General features: G+C 46.7%; 1 protein-coding gene across 1 annotated transcript in view; it reads left to right on the forward strand.

The window, feature by feature from the left end:
* The window catches only part of LOC143924139 (UDP-glucuronosyltransferase 1A1-like), a 253,643-nt gene that overhangs the window by 1,784 nt on the left and 225,924 nt on the right, over positions 1 to 25,935 (forward strand). The window lies entirely within an intron of this gene.

Here is a 25,935-nt window from a genome sequence, read left to right on the forward strand (position 1 = left end):
GTGGTATGTTTTGGACAGCAATAGCTTTGAAAGCTTGATTATCTGTAGGGTCATGAAGAGAACTTTCGTACCCTCCCATCCCCTAATGGAGAGGTGATGTATTTGATTTTGAAGCGATTCATAGGAAGGGAGGATGGCTGCCCCTAATGCTGCAGCCGCATTGTTCTCCTCTGGGCAGAACCACCAGTGTTCATGAGCCAGCTGTGAGGCCCCATAGTTAGTTTGGAGGCAAGGGAGTGCCAGTCCCCCCTCCAAAATTGGTCATTTTAACGTGTTTTTTGCTATCCTAGATACCCCCCCCCCCCCCAAATAAATGTAATGATTGTGTCAATTTCTTTGAATTTGCTTTTAGGGATGTATATTGGGGACTTACTCAGAATATATAAAAAGTGTGGTAGAAAGATCATTTTAAAAATGTTTATTGTACCCAACAGTGTCAGGGGAAGATTGGCCCAGGTCTTAAGTTTATTCCTCATTCTACTGATGAGTGGATCTAAGTTCATTTTGATGTATGAGGAGGTAGGCCACTGTATCTCAATACCTAAGTAGCGAAAAATGTGAACAATCTGCAATGGGCATAAGGGTGGTAGTGAAATTGAGGTGGATTGGTCTAGCATAAACAACAAGGATTTGTCCCAGTTTACCTGGTAGCCAGAAAATTGCCCAAAGCGCCGAATGACATCCAATAGAGTAGGAAGTGACAACTAGGGGTCTGCCAAATATATCAGCATGTTGTCTGCTTATAAGGAGGACACCTTTTCTTTCAGGCCCCCAATCCTCATTCCCATCACCGCCACAATAGATCTGATCAGCGTTGCCAGAGGCTCTATCGCCATTGCAAATAGTAGTGGTGACAGAGGGCACACCTGTCTGGTGCCTCTGCATATCATGAAGGGGTCAGAAATAATTGTATTCAGTCTCAATCTAGCTGTAAGTTTTTGATGTAATAATTGAACCCATTTAATAAATGTGCTACCGAATCCAAATTTTGCCAAGGATTCCTGTATATATGGCCATTGTACCAAATCAAAGGCTTTATGGGAGGGGCCTGCATGTCGTAATTTATTCGAAGTAGACCTGGGGGATAAATCCTGTCTAATTCGCTCCAATGACAGCAGTAATGACCGTATTTCATCTTTGGGCAAGTACTTTGGCTAAAATTTATATTTCCAAATTAATTAGGGAGATCGGTCGGTATGATTTGCAGAGAAGATGATCCTTGTGAGGTTTGGAGATAAGGACAATTAGCGCCTCAGACCAGACATGTGCACTGACAAAAAATGTGTTCATTTTCGTTTCATTCGTTTTTTTGGAAATTCGGAAATTCACAAATTTGGTTATTCAGAAGAAATTAAAAATGTTGGAATTTGGAAATCCTAAAATTCGGACTTTCAAATTTCCAAATTTTTGGAAAATTCTGAAATTTGAAAATCTGAAAAAAAAAGAAAATCGGTAAAATTCTAAATAATAACTAATAATAACGAACTATTAAATTATAGGTATTGGAATTTCCTCTCAAATTTGACTGTTTGTGAACGTAACGAATATAAATTTATCTGAAGTTCTGAATTATCTGAAATAACGAATGCCGCATCTAAACAAATGGAATGGAACAAATTAATTTTAATTAATAATAATAATAAATAATGTTTTTTTTATTATTGTTATTTATTATTAGAATGTTGCGTTCCATTCGTTTAGATATGCCATTCGTTCAGATAATTCATAACTTCTGCTAGTGAACGTAACGAGTACGAATTTAACAGCCAAATTTGAAAGGAAATTCCAGTACCTATAATTTAATATTTATTATTGGTTAGTTGTTGTTTAATATTTTCATTCTTTTGAATGTTCAGATTTTCATTCTTATTTTTGGATTTTTGAATTTCCGAATTTAGAATTTCTGGAAATTCGGAAACCTCTAAATTAAAAAATTCGTAACGAATTCGGAAATAAACGAATTGCACATGTGTACCTCCGATATAGAGAGCGGGAGCTGTTCCATCTTCAGGGCATAGTTATATACCCCGAGTAGATGTGGGACCAGTAGCTCTCTAAATTGCATATACCATTTTATAGGGAATCCTTCCAATCCGGGTGTTTTATTTCTAGCAAAGGACTTGATGGTATCTTCTATTACATGGTACGTTAAATGGGCATTTAGCAATGAAACCTCATAATCTAGCAATTTTGGAAGTGAACTATCCTGCAAATAATCGTCTAATTCCACAATAGTATAGTGGGCTTTGGTGGAGTAGAGAGTAGAGTAAAATGTAAGGAAAGCCTCCACTACCTCCTTTGTCTGTTCCACTGTCTGTATGCCCTCAGAGTTCTTGATTCTAGGGATGTTGCATGGCTGATAGTCAGGTCTAGACAGGTAAGCTAGCAGGCGACTATTTTTGTCGCCACATTCGAAGAGTTGTTGATTTTGACACAACAGTTTTTTCTGAGTTCGTTCAAGTAATACCATGTCCAACTCTCTGGCCTTGTGTTGCCAGACAGCGTGTGTCTTGGGCGCAGGGGACGCTGAGTAGGCAGTCTCCATCACTTGAAGCTCCCCTCCACATCCACTAGTCTGGAATAAGACTCCTTGCAGGCCTGCCCTATTGCCGCAGCAAAAGAACCACGCATGGTAGCCTTGAAGTCATCCCAGACCACAGGGATGAATACACTCTGTGTATTGGTGGTCCAGTATGAGTTCATATCAGCCATTCCCCGGTCTGTGACAGCCTGGTCCGCCAGCCATAGCGGGCTCAGTTGCCACACCCGAAAGGAGGGTGGCACTCCCAGAGCAAGGTCCACCAACGGGAGAGTGATCAGACACTGCCCTAGGGAGGTATCTGACGTCACTCACCATGCTAAGTAAATCAGAGGATAACAGACATAAATCAATACATGATAATGTACTATGAGAATCAGATTAACAGGAGTATTCCCTCACATCTGCATGTTTTCGTCTCCAGGCTTCTACTAGGTCATATTGGGTCAAATAAGGGCCTAAGGGAATAGGGGGTACAGTCACTGGTGGTGACTGTACCCCCCCATGAAATAAGACTCTTGCAGGCCTGCCCTTATGCCGCAGCAAAAGAACCATGCATGGTAGCCTTGAAGGCATCCCAGACCACAGGGATGAATGCACTCCATGTATTGGTGGCCCAGTATGGACTCATATCAGCCGTTCCCCGGTCTGTGACAGCCTGGTCCACCAACCATAGCGGGCTCAGTCGCCACACCTGAAAGGAGGGTGGCACTCACAGAGCAAGGTCCACCAATGGGAGAGTGATCAGACACTGCTCTAGGAAGGTATCTGACGTCACTCACCATGCTAAGTAAATCAGAGGATAGCAGACATAAATCAATACATGATAATGTACCATGAGAATCAGATTAACAGGAGTATTCCCTCACATCCGCATGTTTTCATCTCCAGGCTTCTACTAGGTCATATTGGGTCAAATAAGGGCCTAAGGGAATGGGGGGGGGGGGGTACAGTCACTGGTGGTGCGTGCATAAAGGGCGCAGGAGTGCTGCCCCCTCTCTCCTGGCACCACTCTATCACCATAGATAGATTCATGCATTGCATGAATCTATCTATGGTCGCCGCTGACAGCCCCTATTCAGGTGTCCGGCCCTTTTTCGGTCACTGGGCACCTGAATTACAGAGGCAGGGTGTTTCTTGAAAGCACATGATTAGAGATGTAGGCTCTGAACAGTGGGCGCAATGCTGTTCATTCGCTGTTTACTCAGCTGTGTGTTAGCAAAGCGAAGGAATTCGCTTTTCTAACACTGAACCGCCTCTTAGCCAATCAGGTGCTCGGGTCTGTTACCTGTCACCTGATTGGTTGAAACATCAGGCGATGTGATTGGATACCTGATAGAGAGGAGCGTGCAGGACCCCGCCGATGACCCGCTGCGAGACAGGTAAGTGCCGGGCAATGCACATTGGCAGCATTTGATGGGGCACAGTAGTGGAAATTGATGGGCACAATAGTGGCTATTAATGGGCACACTGGCAGCATTTGATGGGGCACAGTAGCAGCAATTTATGGGCACACTGATAGCAATTGATGGGGCACAGTAGCGGCAATTGATTGGCACACTGGCAGCAATTAATGGGTACAGTAGCTGCGCTTGATGGGCACATTGGCTGCGTTTGATGGGCACAGTGGCTGCATTTGATGGGGGGTTTTTTTTTTAGTTTGTTTGCGCCCCCCCCCCCCCAAAAAAAAAATTTGAGCACCAGCCATCACTGGGTACAGTAGAGCTCCAAAATCTATCAAGAGAGTTGTCAAGGACCATATTATAATCTCCGGTTATCAATAAAGGGCCTTCTGCAATTTCCAGGATGGAAGTGAGTATGCGATCAAAGAATTGTTTAGTAAAGTGCGATGGGGTGTACAGGCTTGTCACTGTGTATAGTTTACCAAGGAGTTCTAGCACCGCAATTAAGTAGCAGCCACCAGGATCTAACTTAACCATTTTCAGACTGGACCATTTTGCTGGCTTAAGACCAGACCACTTTAACTGACAATTGCGCGGTCGTGCGACGTGGCTCCCAAACAAAATTGATCTCATTTTTTTTCCCACAAATAGAGCTTTCTTTTGGTGGTATTTGATCACCCCTGTGGTTTTTATTTTTTGCACTATAAACAAAAATCGTCAATTTTGAAAAAAACGCATTATTTTTTACTTTTTGCCCCAAAATAAATACCCCTCAAAATATATATAAAAAAATGTTTTTCCTCGGTTTAGGCCGGTACGTATTTTTCTACATATTTTTGGTAAAAAAAAACGCAATAAGCGATTATTGATTGGTTTGCGCAAAATTTATAGCGTTTACAAAATAGGGTATAGTTTTTATTAATCATTTTTTTTTTTACTAGTAATGGCGGCGATCAGCGATTTTTATTGTGGCTGCGACATTATGGCGGACACATTGGACATTTTTGACACATTTTTGGGACCATTGTCATTTATACAGCAATCGGTGCTATACAAATGCACTGGCAGTGAAGGGGTTAAACAGGGGGTGGCAGTGTAGGGGTTAAGTGTGTCCTAGGGGCGTGTTACTAACTGTGGGGGGCTGGGCTGTGTCTTAGTGAACACTGATCTCTGCTACAATCACATGGAGCAGAGATCAGTGTCACTTGTTGCTAGACAGAACGGGGAGATGCTGTTTACCCCCGCGGCGACCCACGACTGGACTCATGGGGGGTCCCGGTGGCACGCAATGGCAGGGCGCCAAATACAAATGGACGTACCTGTATGCCAGTTTGCCTGCCCATACCATTCTGCCAACATACATTGTCGTGCGCCGGTCGGGAAGTGGTTAATATGCTTGATAGTGACAGGAGCTGGTTTAGCAATGAAAATGGATGTGCCCTGAGAATATGTGGAGTGTATGGTGTAAGCTATTTTCTCTCTCGCAGTCTGGCCAAGAAAGTATCCCTCTGTTTCTGCATAGTTACTGAGAAATCAGGAAAGATAGTGATCCCACTGCCATTGAAGGATATACGGCCCTTTGCTCAAGCAGCCCTGAGAACAGCTTCCCTGTCTATGAAGTGTAGTAGTTTGATGAGCATGGCACGTGGCAGTGCCCCAATAGTTAATTAGGACAAGGGAACTCTATGTGCTCTTTCTATGGTGAATAGGGGCCAAAAGTAAATATCAACCACCGTTTCATGAAAGCCTTAGGGGCTGTGCCTTCTGAACCCTCCAGAAATCCCATAAAACGCTGATTATTACGCCTCAGGCGGCCTCCCTATCAATTAACTTATCAGTGGTATAATCTTGGTTTTGATGTAATTCTCTAACAGAGGCCTGTAAAGGACGGGTGTCAGCCTCCAAATCTCCTATGCACTGTTCTGCATTGGTCACTCTATGCACATCTTGTTTCAGGAAGGACAGATCTGATCGGCTAGAGTCTGAGTGGTAAGGGAAGTATGGCTGTGCTGAATAGCCTCCATGATCTGTGTCAGTGTGGGTTCTGCAGGGCCTGTGTCAGCATGGTCAGTACTGGGGAAGAGAGGAGCTGTGAGAGCAGGAGGGGATCATCAGGGCTAGAAGCAGAGGGGTTTTGTCACTCACCCTTCCCTGGATTGTGTTGCGCTGCTGCAGATGAAGAGGAGGGCTTGCTGTGATCCCATCCATTAGGCTGGAGCCGTTTTGCTGCAGCTCACATGGAGAAGGCAGCGGCGGAAATTCTGCAATATCCTCCAGCCATTTTTAACCATCCTCAGGTGTTCCAGGTAGTCTCAGGAGGGTAAGGAGGCTGGTGGGTTCCCATAGGAGCGATCCGGTCAGCAAGATGAGGCTAGGATAGAAGCAGGACAGACGGAGCTCAGGCAAGCTGCTTCCTCACATCCCAGTAGTTGGCGACGACCAGTAATCCGTGTCCTTAGTCTGCTTGTCTTCAACAAACTGTTTGCAGGCTTTCTTGTGCATTATCTTTAGAAGAGGCTTCCTTCTGGGACCTCAGCCATGCAGACCAATTTGAAGCAATGTGCGGCGTATGGTCTGAGCACTGACAGGCTGACCCCCCCACCCCTTCAACCTCTGCAGCTATGCTGGCAGCACTCATATGTCTATTTCCCAAAGACAACCCCTGGATAGGACGCTGAGCATGTGCACTCAACTTCTTTGGTCAACCAGGGCGAGGCCTGTTCTGAGCAGAAGCCGTTGTATGGTCTTGGCCACCGTGCTGCAGCTCAGTTTCAGGGTCTTGGTAATCTTCTTATAGCCTAGGCCATCTTTTTGTAGAGCAACAATTCTTTTTTTCAGATCCTCAGAGAATTCTTTGCCGCGAGGTGCCATGTTGAAGTTCCAGTGACCAGTATGAGAGAGTGAGAGCAATAACACCAAATTTAACACACCTACTTCCCATTCACACCTGAGACCTTCTAACACTAACACGTCACATGACCCAGGGGAGAGAAAATGGCTTAGGCCGCGTACACACGGGCGGACTGTTCGCCCAACCTTGTCCGCTGAACAGTGTTTGGGCGGACAGTCCGCTCGTGTGTGGGCTTTCAGCGGACAGTTTCAGCGGACAGTTGGACGGACAAAGTCTTTCGGAAATTCCGAAAAACTGTCCGCTGAAACTGTGTTTGAGCGAACAGTCCGCCCGTGTGTGGGCTTGTCCGCTGTACTTTCGAAATGAGCGGACTGTTCCCGCTCGGAAAGTCCGCCCATTTCGAGCGCGTGTACAGGTAGGCGGGGCCCGCGAAGGAGACGTCGCGGGCTCCGCCGCCTGGAATGGGCTTAAAGGGGAACCCCAACGCCGAAAAAAATCGGCGTGGGGGTTCCCCCAAAGTCCACACCAGACCCTTGTCCGAGCACGCTACCCGGCCGGCCAGGAAAGGGGGGCGAGCGAGCGCGCCCCCCCTCCTGAGCCGTACCAGGCCGCGTGCCCTCAACATGGGGGGGTGCCTTGGGGAAGGGGGGGCCGCGCGGCCCCCCCACCCCAAAGCACCTTGTCCCCATGTTGATGAGGACAAGGGCCTCTTCCCGACAACCCTGGCCGTTGGTTGTCGGGGTCTGCGGGCGGGGGGCTTATCGGAATCCGGGAGCCCCCTTTAAGAAGGGGGCCCCCGGATACCGGCCCCCCACCCTATGTGAATGAGTATGGGGTACAATGTACCCCTACCCATTCACCTGTGAAATAAAGTACAAAAAAAAACACAACACAGGGGAAAAAATATTTTATTGCACAGCTCCGGGGGTCTTCCGTCTTCGGGGGTCTTCTCGCCGGACTCCTCCGCTATCTGTGTGTAGCTCTTTTACTAGCGGAGGAGTCCGGCTTTCTTCCTCCCCGCCGCCGGCCTCTTCTCCCGACTTCGGGGGTCTTGTCCCCCTCTTCGGTTCTTCTGCCGGGCCACCGCGCCTTCTTGTAGCTCTTTTACAGGCGGTGGCCCGGTCTTCTGTCGCCGCTGTCGTCGTCGCCGCCGCCGCCGCCGCCTTCCGTTCTTGTTCTTCTTCTTGTTCTTCTTCTTCTCCTGGAGATGTTGACTCGACGATCTCTCCGGCCGGAATGCCAGGGACACGCTCCGCTGCCACTTATATAGTGACAATGGGGCGGTGTCACATGGTATATGTCACATGGGTTGGTCACATGGTGACCCCGCCCCCTTACGATGTCATAGTCCCCATGTGACATCAACCCATGTGACCAACCCATGTGACATATACCATGTGACACCGCCCCATTGTCACTATATAAGTGGCAGCGGAGCGTGTCCCTGGCATTCCGGCCGGAGAGATCGTCGAGTCAACATCTCCAGGAGAAGAAGAAGAACAAGAAGAAGAACAAGAACGGAAGGCGGCGGCGGCGGCGGCGGCGGCGGCGGCGGCGGCGACGACAGCGGCGACAGAAGACCGGGCCACCGCCTGTAAAAGAGCTACAAGAAGGCGCGGTGGCCCGGCAGAAGAACCGAAGAGGGGGACAAGACCCCCGAAGTCGGGAGAAGAGGCCGGCGGCGGGGAGGAAGAAAGCCGGACTCCTCCGCTAGTAAAAGAGCTACACACAGATAGCGGAGGAGTCCGGCGAGAAGACCCCCGAAGACGGAAGACCCCCGGAGCTGTGCAATAAAATATTTTTTCCCCTGTGTTGTGTTTTTTTTTGTACTTTATTTCACAGGTGAATGGGTAGGGGTACATTGTACCCCATACTCATTCACATAGGGTGGGGGGCCGGTATCCGGGGGCCCCCTTCTTAAAGGGGGCTCCCGGATTCCGATAAGCCCCCCGCCCGCAGACCCCGACAACCAACGGCCAGGGTTGTCGGGAAGAGGCCCTTGTCCTCATCAACATGGGGACAAGGTGCTTTGGGGTGGGGGGGCCGCGCGGCCCCCCCTTCCCCAAGGCACCCCCCCATGTTGAGGGCACGCGGCCTGGTACGGCTCAGGAGGGGGGGCGCGCTCGCTCGCCCCCCTTTCCTGGCCGGCCGGGTAGCGTGCTCGGACAAGGGTCTGGTGTGGACTTTGGGGGAACCCCCACGCCGATTTTTTTCGGCGTTGGGGTTCCCCTTTAAGCCCATCCCCGCCTACCTGTACACGCGCTCGAAATGGGCGGATTTGCCTCCTCCTTACGTGGGCGAGTCCGTTCATTTCAAAAGTTGAGCGAACTGTTTGCCCAACCTTGTTCATCAAACAGTCCGCTCGTGTGTGGGCAAGTCCGCTCATGCAAATTTTGAGCGGACTGTTTGCCGAAACTGTTTGACGAACAAGGTTGGGCAAACAGTCCGCGCGTGTGTACGCGGCCTAAGTCCCAATTTGGACATTTTCACTAAGGGGTGTACTCACTTTTGTTGCCACCAGTTTAGACATTATTGGCTGTGTTTTTTTGAGGGGACAGAAGATTTACACTGTTATACAAGCTGTACACTCACTACTTTACATTGTCGCAAAGTATCATTTCTTCAGTGTTGTCACATAAAAAAGGTATAATAAAATATTTACAACAATGTGAGGGGTATACTCACTTTCGTGAGATACTGTAAATGCATTAGCAGCACAGAGTTACCAAATTACAATTTTTTAATGAATGTAGTCGTTAATGATGCCAGCAGTGTAGCATGTGTAGCAGTCGATGATTGGCATGGATGGTTTAGCAGCTGATCCTGTTTTTCAGTTCACTGATATTAGTGCCCTAATGAGGCAGTATTATACATTTTTATAATGCCAGTGCTAATTCATTACCTTCTGCAATGTTATAAGCAGAACCCTCACTAAATTTCACTGGGTGACTGGGGAATTGAGGTCCCACTGAACAGGGGCGTAACTATAGGGGGTGCAGCAGTTGCGACCGCAACTGGGCCCTGTGCTGCAGGGGGCCCATGCAGCCCCCTCTACATATGGCTGGCAGCAGCATAGGTAGCTAGGGGTACCAGTGCACCATGCACACGGGTGGCTGGAGGTGGAGGGTGACTAGAAGAGCTCCATGCTCGACTATAGCACTGGCTGCTCTTTAGTTGTGCATTCCCCGCATGACCTGTGTCCTCGGCCGGCTCCTCAGAGTACCCCTCTCCTGCTCCATGCATTGATGCTCAGCCCGATGTCTGTTCTCCCCAGCCAGAGTTCCGCCCCCCCGAGTCCGGCCCACACTGCACTGCATACTTCTCCCGGATAAACAAACTTTAAGCACACAGATGCAGTGCAGCCCTATGAGAGCCGGCTCCCCGGAGGACACTGCAGGCTTGTCTGCCAGCCCCCCTCCTCCCCCATCATACACAGATGATGAAAGGTCTTTCTGGGAGATATACTGATCACCCGTCCAGCACACTGGATGGAGCCCAGGCCAACATGGATGAGTGCGTGGCCTGCAGCTTGGTCATGGTGAGTGAGAGGACCCCATCCCCCACACACCATTATTTACCCCCTCCATCTCCCCCTGGGGACAGGGGCCCCTTCTCACGTGGGGACAGGGGCCACCATCTCCCCTGGGGGCAGTAACTTCATCTGCCCTGGAGAAAAGGACCTCATCTCTTCTGGGGACGAGAACCCCATCCTGCCTAGGGACAGTCCCCCAATGGGGCACCTAAAAAAAAAAAAAAAAAACAATACAAGAAAACTACTGATGCCAGTGGTGGAACTACAGGGCTCACAAAGGTCATACCTGTGACCATGCCCTGGAGTTCCACCGCCAGACTCAGAGGGAAGGGCCCTGGCATGGTTTCTTGCATCGGGGCCCTGAAGATTTTAGTTACGCCACTGCCACTGAACACACTGCCGTGTTTGGGGTGAACTGGTTTAGGCCAGTTTACTGAATGAACTGGTCTGTGTGTGTCACATATGGCTGGGGATCTGGGGATTAGGGGCCTTCTGTGCAGTCTGCACTATTGATGGTGGTGTGCTTTGAGAGTACACCCATGCAGGCTACAGCTGATCAGGTCCAGAGAAGTTTTAACAGGAATAGCAGAAGTATCTTGTAGCACTGGGGAGCTGGAATTCATTAGAACAAAGAATGATGGGATTTACAAGGAACTTAGAGCTGCACAGGTGATCCAGGGGATGTAGGTCTGCTGGACAGAGTTGGAGTTAGAGACGGGAAGGACCAGAAAAGCTGGGAAACATTTATTCATTTTTTTTGGGTTTTTTTTTCAAAGCCATTATTTTTATTTATTTTTATGAGAAAAAAGGTGGACTATTTTCTTTTAAAATGATAAGTAATATATCTATGACATGGTATTCAAACTAAATAATATGAAGACCTTAATAAAAGATATCTGAGATTTTATGCAAAGTCTTAAATTATTGCAAGTTCTCTCAGCTGAAGACATTAAAAGCCTGGAACAAAGCTGCAATTTGCAAATATTTTAAGAAGAATGCTACAAGGGTGACAAAATGCATCATGGCATGCCAGAGGTGGCCTAAAGGCACTAAAATACTTTATGTAATTAAATGATGAGGACCATAATGAAAGTGCAAGTAGCTTTTCCCTCTAGAGTTCTCATTTCAGAAACACTCTTCCTGCTTTCTCTGGATAATCACAAAGTGTTTCTTCACCAGCAGCATCTTCAAGTAAGTTGCAAACCGCTACTCACAGAAATACACAATCCCTAAATTTATAGATACAATAGCACCTGAAAATTAAAAGCACATTGATCAAGCTCTTGCAAGAGCAATTTATGCCTCTGGATTAGCATTGTCAAAACCTGAAAATGCATATTGGCAGGAAGCTTATAAACTTATGAGGGAAAGGTAGGTGTTTACCTGTTCTCATAGAAAGCTGAAATGTTCTTAACATATACAGTCCTTGTTATTCCATTTGTAATAAAAAATTAAAAAGAAAGTTTAGTTTATTTACTGAATAAGCTGTACTTTTATTTTACACATAATGTCTGTCTGCTTATCTCTGGGGTTATATCAACTGTAGGGCCTGCACTCACTCTGTCTGCTTAAGTAATCTTCCCTCAAGCTTGTCTCTACCCCAGCCTCTAAGTAGGAACACGATATTAACCTTTGCACTGCAAGCCAGCCTTGCTGATTAATATTGTGTTTGGCTTGCTGTGTGCTTCTTGCTGTGTGCTCTACATCTTATCCTGTTTACCGACCTTTGCTTTTTCTTGACTGTCTCTGCTTGCCGTGTTTTTTTACTTTTCCTGCCTGCTTGTTGCCCCAAACTTTTGGCTTATACCCTGATTATCCCTTGTTGTCCTGGTCTGCTGCTTTCTCTCTATCCTCCAGTAGCCTACCATGAGCGAGATCTGGGAGAACCTGGGGGCCACGACCTGGAGGCAGTTGCAGAAAAGTCCATCCCCACCATCAGGGGCTCTGGTGAACACTTGCTTGGCTCTTAGATTCCATGCTCTAGGGAATCTCATGCTCTAGGTCCCAGTGTGATCCTTGTTGGTGCTCCAGAGGACCTGCTTTCCTGAACCACCCAGAGTTCTATTTGCAGCAGTCAGCCGTAGGGTCCACTAACTTAGCGATGCACTCCGACCTCAACGGGGTGCATTGTCACCTGGCAGTTTGATCTGCCATGGAACCGGCTGATGTGCCACTACCTGCCGATGATCCGCTGCAGGGCATAGTCCGCAGACTCGAGACCCAGTAATTTAATCAGACCCATGTATTGAGGTTCATTCAGGATTTGGCCCCCTGCTTTGAACAGCTTCAAACCTCCTTAGGACCCCCGGTTCAATAACCTCAAACGCTATCTGCTGCTGCACCTCTTCTGGTCACAGCCACAGCCACAGCCACAAATTCTTTGCATTTTTCTGCTCTGACCCATTACTCTGGGGATTCCAAGGCCTGCAGGGGGCTCCTTAGCCACATGAGACACATCAGGAATTGGCCAGTAGTACACAAAGACACAGATGAATTACTAGAAGCAGACAGATTTGGTAATGGTAATGGTAATGGTAATGAATGGTAGGCTGAAACTCAGAGTACAGAGGATACAACAGGTACAAGGATATAGGTTGCAGGTAGGAACACGCAGAGAGTCTATGGGGATAGGCTGGATGACATTGGGAACATTGGGGATATGAAGATCACACTGGAAGGCTCTTGGAGTCACTTGGAATCTCTTGAAATGTTGGAGACACTAGGGAACTTTGAATCTTGGGTTCACTCGGGATCTCAGAAAGTCAGGGGCACCTGGAAGCTCATGAAAACACTGGGGGGGGGGGGGGGCATGGCTCCTGGAACACTAGTTGTTGCTCAGGCAATGGCTGAGGGGATAAGCTTAGCTTAAATAGAAATGGAGATTGGTTGGGCTGGGACTGGGCATGGAAAATGACTGAATCAACTGTAGTCCTGAGTACATATCTTGTGGGATAACAGTAAAGAGTAGAAACTTGATTGTTAAAGCTATGAAATTATCTAAAACCGAGCTCTTAATATTTCCTCCCCCACGTGCCCCATCCCCTGACTTCTCTGCCAAGATCAATGGCACATCTATCAGTCCGTCCTCACATGCCAGGGTGCTAGGGGTAACCTTAGACTCTGAACTGTCCTTTCAGGTCCACATACAATCCCTGTCCAAATCAATGCCGCCTTAGCCTCCGCAACATTTCCAGAATATGCCCCTTTTTAACGAATGACCCAATCAAGCTTCTAATTCACTCCCTGATTATCTCTCACTTCAACTACTGCAACTGCCCCCTCATTGGATTACCTTTACATAGACTATCCCCCCTTCAGTCCATAATGAATGCCGCTGCAAGACTCATCCACCTTACCAACCATTCAGTGTCCTCAATCCCTCCACTCGCTTCCACTCACCCAACAAATAAAATTCAAAGTACTAACAATAATTTACAAAGCCATCCATAACTTTGCCCCCAGCTACATCATTAACCTAGTCCTCCCATGCTCGCCTCCAGGATTTCTCCAGAGTTACTCCCATCCTTTGAAACTCCCTACCCAAATCTGTCCGACTATCCCCTAATCTATCCATCTTTAGGCGATCCCTGAAAACCCTTCTCTTCAAAGAAGCCTATCCTGCTTCTAACTAACACTGTTTTACTTCCTCCATCAGCTCATCCCCCACAGCTATTACCTTTTGTATCAATTGACCCTTCCTTTTTAGATTGTAAGCTCTAATGAGCAGGGCCCTCTGATTCCTCTTGTACCAAATTGTAATGCAACTGTAATGTCTGCCCTCATGTTGTAAATCACTGCGCAAACTGTTGGCGTTATATAAAACCTATATAATAACAATGTTTGCTGCTGATCTGTGACAGGTGGAATGGCCAGTTTGCCTAAACTTGTGTTTGAAGCACGTTGGATTGATCCTCTGCAAGTTCTGACACACACAAATGGGTTCATCTATCTCTAATGCTTAGTTTGCATTGCCCAGTTTTGTGACCATCTATTGCTCTAGTCTATAGAAAAACAGGGCTAACCACGGACCATCTTCTGTGAATTGTAATGGATACAAGCCCATGCAGACCTACCTGTCAGCCACACAAATGCAAAAATGGCAGGTTTGGGACCCTTACACTCTATACCCCTGACCTCAGTCCACAACAACCCCCTTGTGCCTAGAGAAAATTTTACACAGGGCCCTTCATTATACTTGTGGTTTAAGTTAGGACTCCGTAGGTTCAGCTGAACACATGGTGTTCTCCAAGACAAGGGCAAATCCCCTGTCAAGCAGTTGTCACCAGAAGAGGTGCTCCTATTGGACGACTTCCCCTCAACTCCTGATTCTATGACAACATAAAAATGTTGGGTCTCCCATCACTTTCTGTACCTGAGACAGAGGTAACTAAGACAAATAATGATGGTGAATCATCCCAAAGACACAGACAGCAATAAATACCAGCCAAAGGTTTAAAACACTTTATTTCTTTATTTTACCTGGAGATCTGCCAGTAATACACCTACTGTCTTAAAATGGTAGTAGAGTCTTATTTTTCACTTCTACCTACAGGGAAGCCTATAATAAAGCTTACCTGTAGGTACAGTAAATATCTCCTAAACTTGCAGTGTGTAGGAAATATTCACACTACATGCAGCTGGTGACGTCAGCAGTGCATGTGCTCTGAAGCGACGACACACCCGTGCCATCCCTTCAGCGCTCTGTGCCGCGGTTGTGACTCCCATGCGCATGCATGGGAGTAACGTCATCGTGGCTCGACTGAACAGATGGCCGGAGTATGAGAACCTGGAAAGAAAGACCTGAGTGAAGATGGAAGCCTTGTCAGCGGTGACAGCGCGCCTCTGGAGGGCTTTGCTAAGATAAGCATTTCATAATGTGCTAGTACGTGATGCATACTAGAACATTATGTCATTGCTGACCAGTGCTATGGTTGAATACATTGCGATTTTACAAGGTCCTGGCAATGATTTATGGCTGAGACCTGCTGATCGGCTGTGTCCAATCACAACAAGAAGCCCTGTTTTTACAAAAATACACAGAACACCATCAGGCTGTTTCTTCTCCCCACAAAACAGGGAGAAAAACAGCCAGATCTCTTAGTAAAAGCAACACATATTATACACATTACACTTGTTAGGTACACAGTTAACCCCATTGATTGCCCTAGATGTTACCCCTTCCCAGCCAGTGTCATTAGTACAGTTCCAATGTATTATCACCGATAGCTGTATTAACGTCACTATTAATCTAAGTTAGTCAGTTAGTATACCTCCCAGCGAGGGTGTGTTTGCACCAGATTTCCCGCCACACTAACACAATCCCACTATAAGTTGCTGATCACAGCCATTGCCAGTATAGTGTCATATGTATTTGCATACATTTCAGTAAACTGTATATACCATAGTTTGTAGACACTATAATTTCTGCACAAACCAATTAACCGATTGCCGACCGATCACGCCGATATACGTTGTCAGTATGGCACTCCTGCGCAAACTGACAGTCCGCAAAAGCAGGATATAGGGTGCATGCCCACTGCCAATGGCGCGTGCTCCCATCAATGTCCCTCAATGTCTGCCAGCGGCCCACGATCTCAGTGAGGAGAAGCAGAATGAGGAAATGCCTATGTGGACAAGGCATTTACCTGTTCTGCCTAGTTACATGACAGGGATCTTCTGTTCCCTGTCATCGGGAACAGTAATCTCTGTCATATCAGTGGTAGCCCATCAGAGGCGTACCTAGGGTCTCCAGCGCCTTTGGCGAGAATCTGTATCGGTGCCCCCCCCCCTTCATTAAACAGTTAGAATTTCAGTTGTTTGTTTTTTTACATCAATTTCCTTTAATTTTAAATTGTCTGCATATCCATTAAATATAATGTTTAGGCTATACAGTCCCTTTTCCGATGGAGCATACACACGGTCGCATTTTCCGACCAAAAGCTCACATCAGACTTTTGCTAATGGCATTTCCGACCGTGTGTTCCTCCACTAGGCACGGAGGAAGAAGAAGAACCCTCCTATGCAGGGCCGTCTTTAATATTGATTGGACCCGGGGGAAAAAAAAAAAAATTTGGGGGGGGGCCCCCTCCCATGCAATTTCACTCTCCACCTGCTCTGAGACATAAAATAAATAGAAGCTGGACTTAAAATCAGTTTACTGTATCAGATCAGGCAGCAATTGTGATTGGTTGCCAGAGGTTACAGCATATCATTACTGCTTACTGACTGGTTGCTAGAAGTTACAGCACACATTACGGCTCACTGATTAGTTGCTAGAGGTTACAGCAAATGATTTCTGCCTGTTAATTTGTTGCTAGAGGTTACTGTACAGTAATAATGCTCACTGATTGCTAGAGGTTACAGCATATCATCTTCTCACTGCAGGGAAGCATGATATACATATGAATACCAGAATGCCACCTTTATTTACATATCAATGCAGCTGGCCACAGCTATTTGCTTAGTAATGTAGCTGCTATTTGCATATAAATGCCAGTTATTTACATGTAAACACAGGGTATGCAGGTGAGTCATCTGTACACAACAACAGGGCTAAAACTTCAAGGGACAAGGAAATTTAAACTGGGATAGTTGGCAAGTATGAGGCAGCTACTTTGGGCCCCACAACAATGACAGGGCCCAGGGCAGCTGCCCCTTTTGCCCTGCCTTAATGACGGCCCTGCTCCTATGCTCTGAATGTCCATTGACTGCGACAGCAGGAATTTTTGCTGCACCGCAATGCCACGGCATATATTAAACATACTCCTGCTGCCTTTGCACCTAGCTCTGGTCAGGGGTGACTGCAGGCTTAGTCTAGGTTAAAAACTAGCTCTGCCGCATAATGATGTGTTTTTCAGTGCATTCTTGTAGTGCATTTTTCCACAAATCTTTATGTTTGACTGCCAAAAATGCACCATAAATACACATACATGCATTTTTCATGCCCTCCTATTGAAGTCTTTGGAGCCAAAAATACAGGCTGCACTTTTCAAAAATCGCACTGTATCATGTTGCATTGATGTTAACGAACACCATTGAGAAATTTAATGATTTCCTGTTTTGTGCATTGCAGTGCAACAGCAGACACGGGATAAATCGCTAGTGTGAATGGGGTCTTAATGATACTTTAAAGCTCAATTTCAGTCATATGTGAAAGACAAATATTCAATACATTTAAAGCGGAGGTCCACCCTAAAGTGGACCTTCCGCTCATCGGAACCCTCCCCCCCTCCGGTGCCACAATCGGCACCTTTCAGGGGGGAGGGGGGTGCAGTTACCTGGATAATCCAGGTAACTGCACCCACTTCCGGGATAGCTCTCTGCGGAAAGGGGCGTAACTTACGCCCCTTTCCGCAAGTGCCCGCCCCTTCCCGCAAGTGCCCCGCTGCCTGCTGGGAAACACACAGATCCCAGAGGCAGCGGGGAGCGTCCTTATTGCGCAGCGTGATTCGCGCATGCGCAGTAGGGAACCGGGAAATGAAGCCGAAAGGCTCCATTTCCTGATTCCCATACCCAAGATGGCGGCGGCAGGACCCGACAGACGACCTAGAGATCGGCTTCGGGTGCCGACATCGCGGGCGCGCTGGACAGGTAAGTGTCACTATTTTAAAAGTCAGCAGCTGCAGTATTTGTAGCTGCTGGCTTTTAAAAAAAAAAAAAAAAACGCTTTAACTTTGCAAAAAATAAAATAATTTGTTAAAATAACTAAATATTTATTCAATAAATGTAATTTAAAGCAGTTATAAAGATAGTGGTGTTTAGCTCTGTAATTTAGAGCCGAGTTTAGCAATGTAAAAAAAATCCTGCTTTGGAGATGAGTATTTTGGCATAGTTTATGCTCATACGAACGTAAATGTATTCCGATGGATGAAGAATTACATGCTTAACCACTTCTGGACCGGAAGACCGGAAGGATTTGCCCCCTTAATGACCAGGCCATTTTTTGCGATTCGGCACTGCGTTACTTTAACTGACAACTGCGCAATCAGTCGTGCAATGCTGTACCCAAATAAAATGTACATCTTTTTTTTCCCCACAAACAGAGCTTTCTTTTGGCGACATTTGATCCCCTGTGCGGTTTTTTGATTATGCGCTATAAACAAAAAAAGAGCGTAAATTTTGAAAAAAAATTAATATTTTTCACTTTCTGCTATAAAACATTCCCAATAAAAAAATGTAAAAATCTTTTTTTTTTCATAATTTTTGGTCAATTTTTATTCTGCCACATATTTTTGGTATAAAAAAAATCCCAATAAGTGTATTTTGATTGGTTTGCACAAAAGTTATCAAACTACAAACTAGGGGAAAGATTTAGGTAATTTTGAAATTTGAAATTTTTTACTAGTAATAGTGGCGATCTGCGATTTTTAGCTGGACTGCAACATTGCGGTAGACAGATCGGACACCTAACTGACATTTTTGACACTTTTGGGGGGACCAGTAATCAGTGCTAAAAATATGCACTGTTACTGTTATACTGACACTGGCAGGGAAGGGGTTAACACCTCAGGGGCGATCAAAGGGTTAAATGTATGGGGGGTGTCAATAGAAAGTTAACAACACCCCAGATCAGTTTGCATATCGCAGTGCGATCTGTCAGTTTGGACAGGAATCGGATCGCATAGGTCTGAACACCCATGCAATCCGATTCTGCTGGGTCCTGTAACAGTGAAGAGAACTGCAGACATGATCAGAGAGACAGCTAACAGAAGAACTGACCTGTACTGTAGCGAGAGACAGCCAAACAGTGAAGAGAACTGTTACCACCACCACTGCACCAGGCACCACCATCACTGACTGCTGGGAGGAAACTTCAAAGGCCCCCCACTGCTCAAGAGGAAAAAACAGGCAGCGCTGGGGAAGACCACTGGTCTTGCACATGACCTATGGGAGGATCATAGATATGAGGCAGATCGGTCAGGTGTGCCACAGTTACAGATATATCTCCTCTCCCTTCAGTAGCTGAAGCCGACAGGAAGGAGAGGGAGACCGAGACTCCCGCTGCCCCCTATCAGCGCTCTGCAGTGCCAGCAGCAAGCAGCAGTGCTCAGCGGCGGCGCCGCCAGCCCACCGCTACTGCTGGCTGGGGCGACGCAGACCCTGACCCTAAAACCTAATTGATATCACCCGCCGGGTGATCAGGGGGTTAAACCTTTATTGGGTAATAAATGGTGGGTGCCCTGATGCTATAAAAAGCAAACGAACTAACCAGAGTCACCCGTAACACTTCTACAGTGATCACTGGTGAAAGGGTTAACTAGGGGCAATCAGGGGGTTAAAATCTTTATTAGGTAGTATATGTGGGTCCCTGACGCTATATAAAAACCTGATGGGGAACCTAAATAACTAACTGGCTAACCAGCGTCACCAGTGACACTTATACGGTGATCGCTGGTGAAAGGGTTAACTCTAGGGGCAATCAGGGGGTTAAAATCTTTATTGGGTAATATATGGGGGTACCTAGCGCTATAAAAACCTGGCGGTGAACCTAAAAAAATAACGAGCTACCTAGCGGCACCAGTGACACTAATGCAGCGATCAGAAAAACGATCGCTTAGTGACACTGGCAAAAGGGGGTGAAAGGGTTACCTGGGGGCAATCAGGGGGTTAAAACCTTTATTAGGTAATATATGGGGGTCCCGAACGCTATATAAAAACCTGATGGGGAACCTAAATAACTAACTGGCTATCCAGCGTCACCAGTGACACTTATACGGTGATCGCTGGAATGACATCACTTCCTCCCTGTCTATGTTTACACTACACAGGCGGGGGAAGCTTCTCATTTGCCAGGAGTGATTGAGAGGGGATGGCCAGAAACCAACGGCCATCCCCTCATCCCAGATCGCTCCTGAAGTGAAACGGACCGCCGCAGCCAGCGGGAGGGGGTCCGATCGGACCCCCCACCCACTGGAGGGCAAGCACGTACATGTACGTGCTTGTGCCTGTCGGTGCCATTGTGCCGACGTACATTGCCGTGCGGCGGTCCTTAAGTGGTTAAACAGTGGGGGGTTATTTACTAGAGGCAAATCTACTTTGCGCTACAAGTGCACTTGGAAGTAAAGTCGCTATAGATCCGAGGGGGACATCCAAGGAAAATAAAAAAGCATTTTAGCTTACACGATTGGATGATAAAATCAGCAGAGCTTCCACTCATTTCAGATCTACCCCTTATGCCATGTACACACGACCAGACTTTCCGGCAGACTAGGTCCGATGGTCTTCTCGACAGACTTTCGGTGGACTTTCCGAACGAACGGACTTGGCCACACACAATCCCACCAAAGTCCGACGGATTAGACTGCGATGACTTACGACCGGACTATAATAAGGAAGTTCATAGCCAGTAGCCAATAGCTGCCCTAGCGCCGGTTTTCGTCCGTCAGACTAGCATACACACGAATGGATTTTTCAACCGGACTCGAGTCCGTCGAAAAGATTTGAAAAATTTTCTAAATCTAAATTCCGTCTGATTTTTCAACAGCAAAGGTCAGATGAAGCCCACACACGATCGAATTGTCTGACGGATTAGTTCCGTAGGACCTTCGCTGTCAAAGTCCGCCCGTGTGTACACGGCATTAGATTTAGTGTGACTGCACTTTCAAGTGCACTTGTAGTGCAAAGTGGATTAGCCTTTCGTAAATAACCCCCAGTGTGTTACCTGTAGGATCACCAGGTGAAAGTAAAAGAATACATGCTAAATGAGGTAAAAGTAAGGGAATACATACTGAACAAAAAAAAAAATTAAAAACGAATGTAGCCACCACATTTAGGATAAGTTCACCTTTTAGGGGAAAAAATAATAAATGCACAAAGTTTTGCAGGAAACAAAAAGTGCATACCGTATATACTCGAGTATAAGCCGAGATTTTCAGCCTCTTTTTTGAGGCTGAAAGTGCCCCCCTCGGCTTATACTCGAGTCATCGCTGTCTGCCCGCTCGATCAGCGTGTCGAGCAGACAGACAGCGGCCATTCTATGATTCAAAAGCCGCGCCTCCGGCTCCGCCTTCGCCTGTGATAGGCGGAACACTGAATTTCCCAGCAGCCTGTGTTCCGCCTATCACGGGCATCGTCTCATCCTCGTACTACGGACGAGGATGATACGACGTCCGTGATAGGCGGAACACAGGCTGCTGGGAAATTCAGTGTTCCGCCTATCACAGGCGAAGGAGGAGGCGCGGCTTTTGAATTTTACAATGGCCGCCGACGAAGAGGGCACGGGACGGAGGCAAGGCAAGGCACGGCACGGGACGGGACGGGACGAAGGCAAGGCACGACACGGGACGGAGGCTCGGGACAAAGGCTCGGGACACAGGTAGGCTGGACACACACACACACACACACACACACACACACACACACACGGATGGAGACACACACACACGGATGGATGGATGGATGGAGACACACACACACACAGGGATGGATACACACACACACAGGGATGGATGGATGGATGGAGACACACACACACAGGGATGGATGGATGGATGGAGACACACACACACAGGGATGGATGGATGGATGGATGGAGACACACACACACAGGGATGGATGGATGGATGGATGGAGACACACACACACAGGGGTGGATGGATGGATGGACACACACACACACAGGGATGGATGGACGGACACACAGGGATGGACGGACACACAGGGATGGACGGACACACAGGGATGGACGGACACACACACAGGGATGGACAGGCATGTCTCACCCTCGGCTTATACACGAGTCAATAAGTTTGCCAGTTTTTTTGGGGGTAAATTGGGGGCCTCGGCTTATATTCGGGTCGGCCTATACTCGAGTATATACGGTATATAATATTTCCCTAAAGAGCCTGGAAAGTATTGTACGTGATCAGTGGATAAGGGGTGCATTGCTAGACTCCTGCAGACAAGCCCAGTAGGGCTTATAAATGAACTGCAAAGCAGCTCATCAGCGACCTTGCAGTCCATTCAAAACTACAAGCCGCAATGACTGACGGAAGTTGTGGTTCATGCACTCACAGGAGACTGTGAATGAATGAAGCAGCTGTGTGGGGGCGGAGCCCTACAAGATCACGTTATTTTCAAATAGTGACAGCAGGGACAGGGAGAAGATCCCCTGCTCCCTGTCATGGGTGAAACGGGGAGAGACTATAGCTGCAGCTGCTGAAACATGTTACATATTCCACCCTAAATAGCAGTGGAATATGTAACACGTTCCAAAAGTGAACTTTGTGTATGGTATATTTTGCTTGCACCAATGTAAATATATATTGTATATACTGTACAGTGGAACATTGGATTATGAGCATAATTTGTTCCAGAAGAATGCTTGTAATCCAAAGCACTCATATATCAAAGCGAATTTCCCATTACAAGTTAATGGAAACACAAATAAATCATTCCACATTCCACACGCATGGGCGTGGCCTAGGACGTGCACCTCATACTGCTATACAGGCAGCAACGCCAGCGCAGCCATTTCAAAGGCGAATTGTTTTATGAAATATTGTGAGTAGTTTGGATTTTAGATAAATAAATCGTTAACAAACAGTGTTGCACTATGGTTGTACTTCTGTTTCCTCCCTCATGCACTTGCTAAACGGACTATTTGCGGAAGTAAAAGGGCGAACATTCCCCCAGCACAGCAGGAGCAGAGCCCAAGGAAAGCTGCACAGTGGCTTATACTGTGACTGCTCGGCTAACCCTTTCAGGGTTCTCTGTCTGGTGAGCGCAATTATTTCTCTGACACTGAGTGGCGCACCGGAGAAGATTGTTCCTAACCTTTCTGCACTAGTCACTTTGGTCTACCCTTTTTACTTGAAGAGACTTTATGCGTTTTTTCGAGCAACTGTGTGATGCGATTTGAAAAAATTTGTTTGGGCATTGAAAGAATTCTTTTTGTTTTTGCTGTTCTAGGACTGTCACTCTTGGGACTCATAATATAGAGCACAGTTTACAGACCACTAATATAGTGACTTGTGGTTTGCATATGATCTCTCTCACTTAGCATATATGGTTTATTTATTTACATTTTTATGAAATATTTTCACTATTCTTTGGTTATAACACATGTGTACTTTTTGAGTTGCATGCCAACAGGAAAAAATTGTCTTTTCTACACAACACGCATTTATAAGAAGTATATATATAATATTTGGTAGGTACCACCTATAAGGTGGTCCTCAGGAGACCACACATTTCACATCAATTCACAGTATTTATTTATATTATTTTCCGGGGCAATAAACAGGGCCATCTATTTATTACACTGATTAGATCTTTACACACCTTTTTGACACCAGGATATTTGTTAGAAAAGGTTTTAGCGCCACAGCTTAATTCATACTTTATACTATAACTGTGGTTGTCCACACCTGAGTTCAATTTCTCTAGCCACACCCAGGCCTGATTATTGCCACACCTGTTCACAATCAAGGCATCACTTAAATAGGAGCTGCTTGACACAGTAAGGTCCACCAGAAGATCCTTAAAAGCTACACATCATGCCGAGACCCAAAGAAATTCAGGAACAATTGAGAAAGAAAGTAATTGAGATCTATCAGTCTGGAAAGGGTTATAAAGCCATTTCCAAAGCTTTGGGAATCCAGCGAACCACAGTGAGAGCCATTATCCACAAATGGCGAAGACATGGAACAGTGGTGAACCTTCCCAGGAGTGGCCGGCCGCCCAAAATTACCCCAAGAGCGCAGCGACGACTCATCCAAGAGGTCACAAAAGACCCCACAACAACGTCCAAGGAACTGCAGGCCTCACTTGCCTCAGTTAAGGTCAGCGTTCATGCCTCCACCATCAGGAAAAGACTGGGCAAAAATGGCCTGCATGGCAGAGTTCCAAGGAGAAAACCACTGCTGAGCAAAAAGAACATCAAAGCTCGTCTCAATTTCTCCACAACACATCTTGATGATCCCCAAGACTTTTGGGACAACATTCTGTGCACCGATGAGACAAAAGTGGAACTCTTTGGAAGGTGTGTGTCCAAGTATATCTGGCGTAGAAGGAACACTGCATTTCATAAAAAGAACATTATACCAACAGTAAAATATGGTGGTGGTAGTGTGATGGTCTGGGGCTGTTTTGCTGCTTCAGGACCTGGAAGACTTGCCGTGATAAAAGGAACTATGAATTCTGCTGTCTACCAAGAGATCCTGAAGGAGAATGTCCGACCATCTGTTCGTGTACTCAAGCTGAAACGAACTTGGGTTCTGCAGCAGGACAATGATCCTAAACACACCAGCAAGTCCACCACCGAATGGCTGAAGAAAAACAAAATGAAGACTTTGGAGTGGCCTAGCCAAAGTCCTGACCTGAATCCTATTGTGATGTTGTGGTATGACCTTAAAAAGGCCGTTCATGCTCGAAAACCCTCTAATGTAACTGAATTAGGACAATTCTGCAAAGATGAGTGGGCCAAAATTCCTCCAGGACTCTGTAAAAGCCTCATTGCACGTTATCGCAAACGCTTGGTTGCAGTTGTTGCTGCTAAGGGTGGCCCAACCAGTTATTAGGTTTAGGGGGCAATCACTTTTTCACACGGGGCCATGATGGTTTGGATTTTTTTTCACCTTTAATAATAAACACCTTCATTTACAAATTGCATTTTGTGTTTACTTGTGTTGTCCTTGACTATTGTTTAAATTGGTTTGATGTTCCGAAACACTTAAGTGTGACAAACATGCAAAGGAACAGGAAATGAGGAAGGGGGCAAACACTTTTTCACACCACTGTATATATATATATATATATATATATATATATATATATATATATATATATATATATATATATATATATATATATATATATATATATATATATTTATTTACAGTATATACTATACATGGCCAATTTCCCTGGAGGATGGAAGACACTGAAGTAGACAGCACTACTCCGGTGATCGCCACTTGCTTCCAGGTTGCAGGTAGGGTTGCCACCTGTCCGGTTTTGACCCGGACAGTCCGGGTTTGGACACATGTGCCCGGGTTTCCACCCGGCGGAAACCCGGGCACACATATCAACCATCCTGTGGCAGCCGGATCTCTGGCTCCAGCCACAACAAACATCTGGGGTGCATGATCATCCTGTCCCATGTCTGCTATCAATATTTACAACTTCACACACTGCCTAAACATCGGTGCACTCAGAGTCTGAGCCCAGCTCAGCAAAGGGCAGTGGCAGGTGCTCTGTTATTGGCTGAGCAAGCTGCAGGTGACAGGTCATGTGCGGGACGGACCGGATGGCGGACATGAAGGTCAGTGAAAAATTTGCTTGAGAGAGCCGTAGCTGCTGGTCATATGTGCATGCAGGGCTGCACTGTGTCTGGAAAATCGGGCGAGCCCTGCATGCTCCGGAGTGCTAATCCGCGCTGTGAGGTCACACACCTGAGGTCCGTCTCTCTCTCATCTGCTCTGTCAACCCAACCGGCCCCCCTTCTCCTCTCTGTCAGACCCCCCTTCTCCTCCTGTGAAATGCCCCCTCTAATCTATTAGACCCCCCCTTCTCCTCTTTGTCAGACCCCCCCTCTCTCTCTCTCTCTCTCTCAGACCTCTCTCTCTCTCTCTCAGACCCCCCTCTCTCTCTCTCTCTCTCTCTCAGACCC

Source organism: Lithobates pipiens, unplaced genomic scaffold (assembly GCF_037356315.1).
Source record: "Lithobates pipiens isolate NorthernLeopardFrog02 unplaced genomic scaffold, aLitPip1_a1.2 Scaffold_22, whole genome shotgun sequence".
Taxonomy (NCBI): domain Eukaryota; kingdom Metazoa; phylum Chordata; class Amphibia; order Anura; family Ranidae; genus Lithobates; species Lithobates pipiens.